We start from the raw sequence: 7388 nt of genomic DNA on the forward strand, positions 1-7388 counted from the left end.
TCTCTCTCTCCCTCCCTCTCTCTCTCTCTCTCTCTCTCTCTCTCTCTCTCTCTTTCTCTTTCTCTCTCTCTCTAGTGAGTAAACACGCCCTATAGCAAGTTAACACATAATAATAAATAATTTGAAGTCATTTTTTAAAAGTCATTGGAGGACTCACAGGCTTAGAATCACATAGTAATTCTCTCTATCCAAGAGTTCAGAGAATTAAAATAAGAGACCTTGAGTTAAGGGTCATACAAAAGAGATTCCAAAGAAGAAAAGAAGTACTGTGTTCTGAATAAATCACCGAATGTCCAAGAGCTTATGCACTAAGACCATGAAAGATAGTGTTCTCTGGGAATTTGGGATGACACAGTTTATTGCTAGTGTTATGAGCATTGTTGCTCGAGCTATAACCACCAACCTGCATGTAGAAGAAATTTTAAGACATAGAAAGACTTTCAGATCTTCTGAAACAAGAGGTGATATATCTACAAGTCTAAATGTAGTCAGTCAGCTATGCCAAACTCAGTGATCTTGCCCCTCTGGAGAATGTAACAATGGAGAATTCTGTTTTGGGAACTTGGAAAGATTATGAAATTTGGTTGCCAAGTCAACAGAATTATTAACATTTGCTCATTTTTCTAAGTAGGTTCCCTTCTTATTACTTGTGGCTAAGGAGTTTGCAGATAGAGATCCCAGGATGTGACAATAATAGATTTTCAGAGCTTCTATTGATATATAATCCATCATCCACGTCCTAACATGAGTAATTCTGTCATATAAACTTACCTTTGTCACTTTTATTCTAATAACCATTCAATGGTTTCCCATTGCGATAAACAGCAAGTCCAAAAACCTTTAACAGGGTTTATGTAGCCCTAAGCAATTTCTCTTTCCAGCTTCTTTTCTCAAAATTGCCAATGATATAGCCATTCTGTGCATAAATGACACATTTTTTCCCTTGAATAAGGCAGACTTCCTAACTTCAGATTATTCCCTATGCCTGGTTTCCCCATCCCCTTAAAAAGCCAACTCTTCTTCATCCTTCAGCTTAGATTTTACTTTCTCCAAAAAGTTTTTCTTAACCCTTGATTGCACTATGAACCTCTCCTACATGCTTCCACAGAATCTCAGGCTTATATCACAATGATACTTATCACCCCCATTCTTACTGCTTATTCACTTACACACCTTCACAGTTGGTAAACATTTTGTGGGAAGATACTGTACCTCATTTATCTTTACATTTACAGACTTCCTTGAATAAATAAACAGATTAGTGAAAACATCATTGTTAGTGAGAGGCAGGGGCCGGCATTCAAGTCTACATCTCACTATTTACCCTGGCTCTTAAGCAAGCCATAACCTTTCCATTATCCATCAAGGACAATGTGTATGGTAATATCTTTGACTGGACTAACATAACTATCTATTCATGCTGGGAAAATTCATTTTCTATATTGTAAAGATATATAGTGATTGAATGTAATAAATAAGAAAAAAATTTTAATTTAAGAGAATCTATAAATTAAGATGTGTTCCTCTGTCTGCATAAAACCAGGTGGCTAGACAGGGCAATGCCCATATGGTCCTGTTGACACTATCATCAATAGTTCCATATGTAAAAGATTGCAAGAAATATTGAATTGTTCTAAAACACATGCAAGACAAGCACCCCTGGGCACTCAGAAAAAAAGAAAAGGTGAGCAGTCTCTCTAAATGCACAGATTTAAAAAAAAAAAATCTATTCTAATTGTTATGGGAAAGAGGGAATTAATTCAAAGGACCAGTATAGAAAAATGAATACTTGGCCAGAGTATGCCCCAGATCTGCTCTCTGAGATCCAAGTGTTATTAAAAACTAGCCTTAATTAGGCAGGACTACGCTCTTTGTTGATCAGAATTTATTTATTAATTTTTAGTATAGTTTCTAGTTTTCACTCCACTTGATAATTGGGCCCTATGTTTAAGTGAAAATGCTCACTTGTGCATAATTTGAGCATCTCCTAGTACTAACCTCTATTTTTGCCCCTGTCATATTTAGGCAAGGGCAGGATCCTCTCTGTTCTAGCAGAGCCTTGTCTCTGTTTGAGCTGGCATGCAAATGTAGACTGTGATCTATCATGTTTTATTTAATAGAGTTGCTGAGAAAAGGGGAAAAGGAAATTGTTGTGAATTAAATGTCCTTGTCTCTTCAGGCAAAAAGATAAAAGTTTTGACTGATTGCTGAGATGTCTGGAGATGGAAGAATTAATGCAAAACAATGATTTTGTTATGTTTCTATTCTCTGGAGTGTTGCAAATGGTGAAGAAAATTTTATTTCAGAAACAGATTAAGAGAGGCTTTCTCCCTTGCCAGAACAAGCAAATCTGGGGAAATCAGGAAGCAGAGGTGGTGGGACCAGCAGATGGCACAATGGTTGCATCACTGGACTCCCACGTAGTCGACTGTAGTTAGAGTCCCAGACCTGGCAACTCAAAACTCACGCCAGGTGTGTGTGCATACACGCTCAAAATCCCAAGAGGAGAATGGAGGAGAAGGGATTGTGGTGTGGCTATCCCCCGGAACGTGATTTCTCGCTTTCTCTGTCTCTCTCTGTTTCTCTGGCAAGCACATGAGTCCTGTAGCAAAAATCTCTCTTATTAAAATAACAGGAAGCAGAGGTGGCAAGCCAAAGAGTAGGGCCTGAGAATCTATATTCCAATCCTATTCCTGCCATGTTCCCTCAGTGACTTTGAACGGGCCATTTACTGTCCCAACCTCAGATTCTTTCAGATCTGAGAGTCTGGCTAGAGTTGAGATTGAAAGTCCCTTTCACTGTTTATAAATGTTGTAAGATTCTTTTCTCTTCTGAATTAACTCAAGCTATAAATAGGCTTTAAGTAGATGCCATTCTCTGGGGGACGTTACTGACCTGCTCTGTCCACTAGAATCTTTGATAACATTATAAGCAGGATTCCACCATGCTTGCTATTTCATTTCAACAATACTTGAAGCAATTATTCTACCAAGAATGTTATAGCAACAAAAGAAAGTATAAGATATCATATATATCTTATAGCAATGGATTGGTTACACCTGACAATTCGCCAGAGTTAACGTAAGGCACAATGTACACAATAAACTGCACATAACATACAGTATGTTTTTGTGCTAGCTTAGTTACTTTCTCCTTACTTTAAAAAATGGGGGAAATCCTGAATTGAATATAGAATATGGAAATAGCTATATTCTGGTCTGGTCCAAATCCTCCTTTTTCTCCTTCATTGTGTGTCTGCAACTTTTTCTATTTCAATGAATCCTTGGGTTTTAAAACAAAGATGTTGGCTCTTTGATGTGTCTAGGCTTCTAAATTACTCACAGAGACTTCTCAGGACTGTACTACAACTGCCCGAGTTTCAGAGTTGAGGTTGAGTGTCTTTATCTTCTACACTGATTTCTCTTTCTCAAAAACTGCTCATTAGACTAGAGCATTTTTCTCCTAAGTCTGGTGAGTAGTAAACTAAAACTAGAACTGAAGGAGGTTTGATATTTCTCTCATATGGGTTTCTTCTGTGGAGAACCAAAGACAATTACCTCAGAAATGGCTCCTGTCATCATACTCTGGCTCCTACTTGGGGGGTAGGAGGGGTTCCATGAAAGGGAGGGAGAAAGAGAGAGGAAAACACAAAAAAAGGGAAAAAAATGCTCTTTTGAAAACTAAGAGATGACTACCAGACTCTATAGCTCAAAACAGTTTGTATGATTTCAGGCAAAACCCAATATTACCTACTGGGTCAGAATTTGAATCAAATATAAGGCCAAATTTTAAAATGGGATTTAGGCATACATTTCAAAACAAAAATCACTCCAATTCCAACAAAGGCATGTTATTCCTTCTTATTTAAAAAAAAAAAAAAAGGCTTTTTCTTTATTCATGATAGAGCATGTGTGCATGAAAGAGAGAGAAGCCCCACAGGACCTGGTCATGCCACACGTAATTTCCTTCCTCTAATCTTCTGACCCATCAGATAGTGGGCACTCACATATGTGCCCAACATATTTCAGGCTGACCAAGTCAGGGATTCACACGGGGTCACCGTGTGGAATATGGTTTCTCCTGAGCAGAGGAATAACCCTCCACCACAGCGTCAGCCCAAAGGCATGCTTTTTAAAAGTGATCTTAAAATGTTCTTTCACTTTATGTATGGTTCTGCTTCCTTCCTGTTAAATATCCAACTCTTTAAACACTTGTATAGTTTGAAAGGTAATTCTGTTTGAATCACAAGAGATATTAACTTGATTATTACTTCCGTTTAAAACAGGTATTTCATAATTTATACACTGTAATATTCACCTGTTTACACCAGGTCCTCCAAGTGTATTTATTTTCTTAACTGCTTTGATAGTTCTTACTTTACACAGAAGATGTTTCTGGGTGCAGGAAGTCAAGTATAGAAAGCTGCTATCTGGCACTAGGGTAAAATGGATGAAGTGAAATTTTTCCCGTTGGTGAAATGACTGTCGGAGAATAAACAATGATCATTCTCTCAGGCCACTAAGGCACAGAGCCATAGACACAGTGTGAGTAATTCCCTTGCAGAGTAAATTAACAAATGTAACTCAAATGAACTTAACTTGTTAGAGTATAGAGTTAATGAGGCTGAAACATGTGAGATTAGTTTAGGAGAGTGAGCTTGGGCAAGCTCCAAAGCAGCACCCTGCATCCCAAACACAAGGAAATCTGGGCCATTTGTCACAAGGAAGAGTGGGAGCAAGAAAGTCAGCAGGTAGACAGTGTGCCTGTCACCGCTGGAGGAAAGAAAGGCAACTAATAATGGAATGATAGGATTTCAAGCGTTTTCATGGCTACATGATATGGGGAAAGCATGCCCTGAGTGAGTTTGGGAAACACATATAAAATTACATTTGTAAATTTATATTTGTGTTTATAATATAGTCTTTATATTAGACTTTCTATTTAGCCTTTAATACTCTTAATATTTCAGTCAGAAAATGCCTTAAGCTGAATTTTGTCCTTTTTTTAATGTTAAAAGGGAAAATAAAGATAAAAATAAAATGATAAGGAAAAGTTTATTCTACTTAAATCTCTGAAATTTTACTTTTAAATCTTTGTCCAATTGCTCAAGTCAAACTACCCACTGAAAGTTATTTGATTCCTCACGACCTGAAGCCAAGTATTGTTTCTTAAACTTGGGCAGGTTTTGTAACTTTCTGTGCATCAGTTTCTTCCCCTGAAAAACGGAAATAAAAACAGTTCCTACCTGATAGAGGAAATTCACTATGTGCCTGATATATAACACATTCATTTTTATGACTTCAAAGAATGAATTATTCTCAAAATGGAATAAAATTAGATTTCTGACTTACAACATACAAAAAAAAAAGTTTGATTAAAGACTTTAAACAATGAAGGAGGCCAGCAGGTGGCACGGTAGGTAACAGCACTGGACTCCCACGTGGCTGACCGTGGTTCGAGTCCTGGACCTGGTGGCTTGCTTTCTTACATTCGCTCACTCTTTCTCTCACTACGTCCCTCTCTGGTCAAATTAAAATAAATAAAGTTAAATAAAATAATTTTTAAAAAACAAACAATAAAAACCCCCCAAACCTCCCTATGGTAAACTATTTCTATAAGCTTAAAAGAAAAAAAAAATTGTGTAAACAAATTAGCAAAGCTAGGGACCTTAAAAGATAAATTAACATTCAAACTTATAAAGATTTAAATCTGTATAGAAAATAGTTTCTATAAGCAAACTGTAAAATTTTAAAAAATTGTAAATACTTGAAACAGGGGCCAGGTAATGAGTCCATGATAACACAAATGGACCCACATGGGAAAATCCCTGGTGTCACATCCCAGGACCTCTCTGAGCACATTGTATGTAGGCACGTGCCTGTGATCCAGGACAGCTAAATGAGCGATGGATCCCAGCATAATGTCTCTCTCTCTGATTAATTTTTTTTAACTTTAAAATAAAAATTATTTGGGGACCAGCAGTTTGCATAATGGCTATATCGCTGAACTCCCATGTAGTCGACCATGGTTCGACTCGGACCCGGTGGCTTAAACTCACGCTGGGTGCATGTGTGTGTGTGCCCAAGATCCCAAGAAGAGAATGAAGGAGAAGGGATTGCGACATGGCCATCCCCCCTGGGGGGTGATTTCTCGCTTTCTGTCTCTGTTTCTCTCTGTCTCTCTCTGCATCACAGTGGTTAAGGAAACTGATCTCACATGGCCAACTTCCTGATCCTGTGGCTTGAAAAAGATGCTGGACACATGTGTATGTGTGCCCAAAATACTAACAGAATAGAGAAATGGAGGAAAAAAATATTGCAGTATGACCATGTTTCCTGGGGAAGGGAAGTACCTTCTCTCTTTCTCTATCTCTATCTCTCTTTCTCTCCCTGACAAGCACATGCAGTCTTTGGCTATAAAAATTTTAAAATAATAAAACATAATAAAGTAAAGAGGACTTCCCAAAGAGGAAAAAAAACAGGTAAAGGGCATGAATAAACTATATTTAAAAAGCAATACATGATTTTTTTTAAATGTTCGTCTCACTAATAGCCCAAGTAATAAACATTAAAATAAATTGAGATTGGTAATGCTCAGGGTAGTAATGATGGTTAAATAAATGGAAACCTGGTAAATACCTGGGAGATGTGAAATTGGATTCAAGAATAAGGAAATTAGATGGAAAATGTGGAGAACAGGGCAAATATGGTGAAAGGGAAGGGAATCAAAGAGAAATGTCCAGCACAACTTTAAACTAGAGGCCATCTAGAAAGTCTTGTGGGATTTGGCTTGAAGCAGACCTGGGTCCGAGTCTTTCCTCTGATGATGAGTTGCATACCTTGGGAGGTTACCGGCTTACACAATTCTTAACTTTTTCACCTATAAATAAGTGCAGTTGTTGGGATTTGGCTCTGTCAACTCTGTTCCAATCTTACCTGGTTTTGCACTTTAGTTCAATGGTGTTGACTGATTTAATCACCTCTCCCTCCTGCTTTGCAGGGGCCATCAGTCCTAAAAAAGCACCCCAGGTCTCTGTTCATCCCATGCCCTGTTGAGAAAACAGGCAGCAATGCCAAAAATGGCAGATTTTTTTCTGAGGTTAAAAGCAAAATGGACAGGAAGAGGTTTTCAGATCTCAGTCTGAGCTGTCTGCCCCAGAAACGAATTCCTTCCTGACCAGTGAGTCCCAAACGCAGTCAGTTCACCAATCACTTTTTTCTAGGAAAAAAAGCAAGATGGATTATCTAGAGGGAAAAAAAATGGATTATACTCACATTTAGCCTCTAGTTATTTTATGTAGTTTTCTTTTGGGTGGGGACTTTGTATTTCATTTTTTTTAATAATTTGGTCACCTTTTATGTGATTTATATACTTTATTAAATGAAATC

At 37.7% G+C, this 7388-nt stretch overlaps 1 long non-coding RNA gene across 1 annotated transcript in view; it reads right to left on the reverse strand.

The window, feature by feature from the left end:
* LOC102471616 (uncharacterized) overlaps positions 1-466 on the reverse strand; it is a 3518-nt gene extending 3052 nt beyond the window's left edge. The window contains exon 1 of the long non-coding RNA XR_333773.1: positions 404-466. This is a non-coding gene — a long non-coding RNA (uncharacterized LOC102471616). The remainder of the gene's footprint in view (positions 1-403) is intronic.
* Positions 467-7388: the final 6922 nt, after the last annotated feature.

The sequence above is a fragment of the Tupaia chinensis genome, unplaced genomic scaffold (genome assembly GCF_000334495.1).
Source record: "Tupaia chinensis unplaced genomic scaffold, TupChi_1.0 Scaffold000093_1, whole genome shotgun sequence".
Classification (NCBI taxonomy): Eukaryota; Metazoa; Chordata; class Mammalia; order Scandentia; family Tupaiidae; genus Tupaia; species Tupaia belangeri.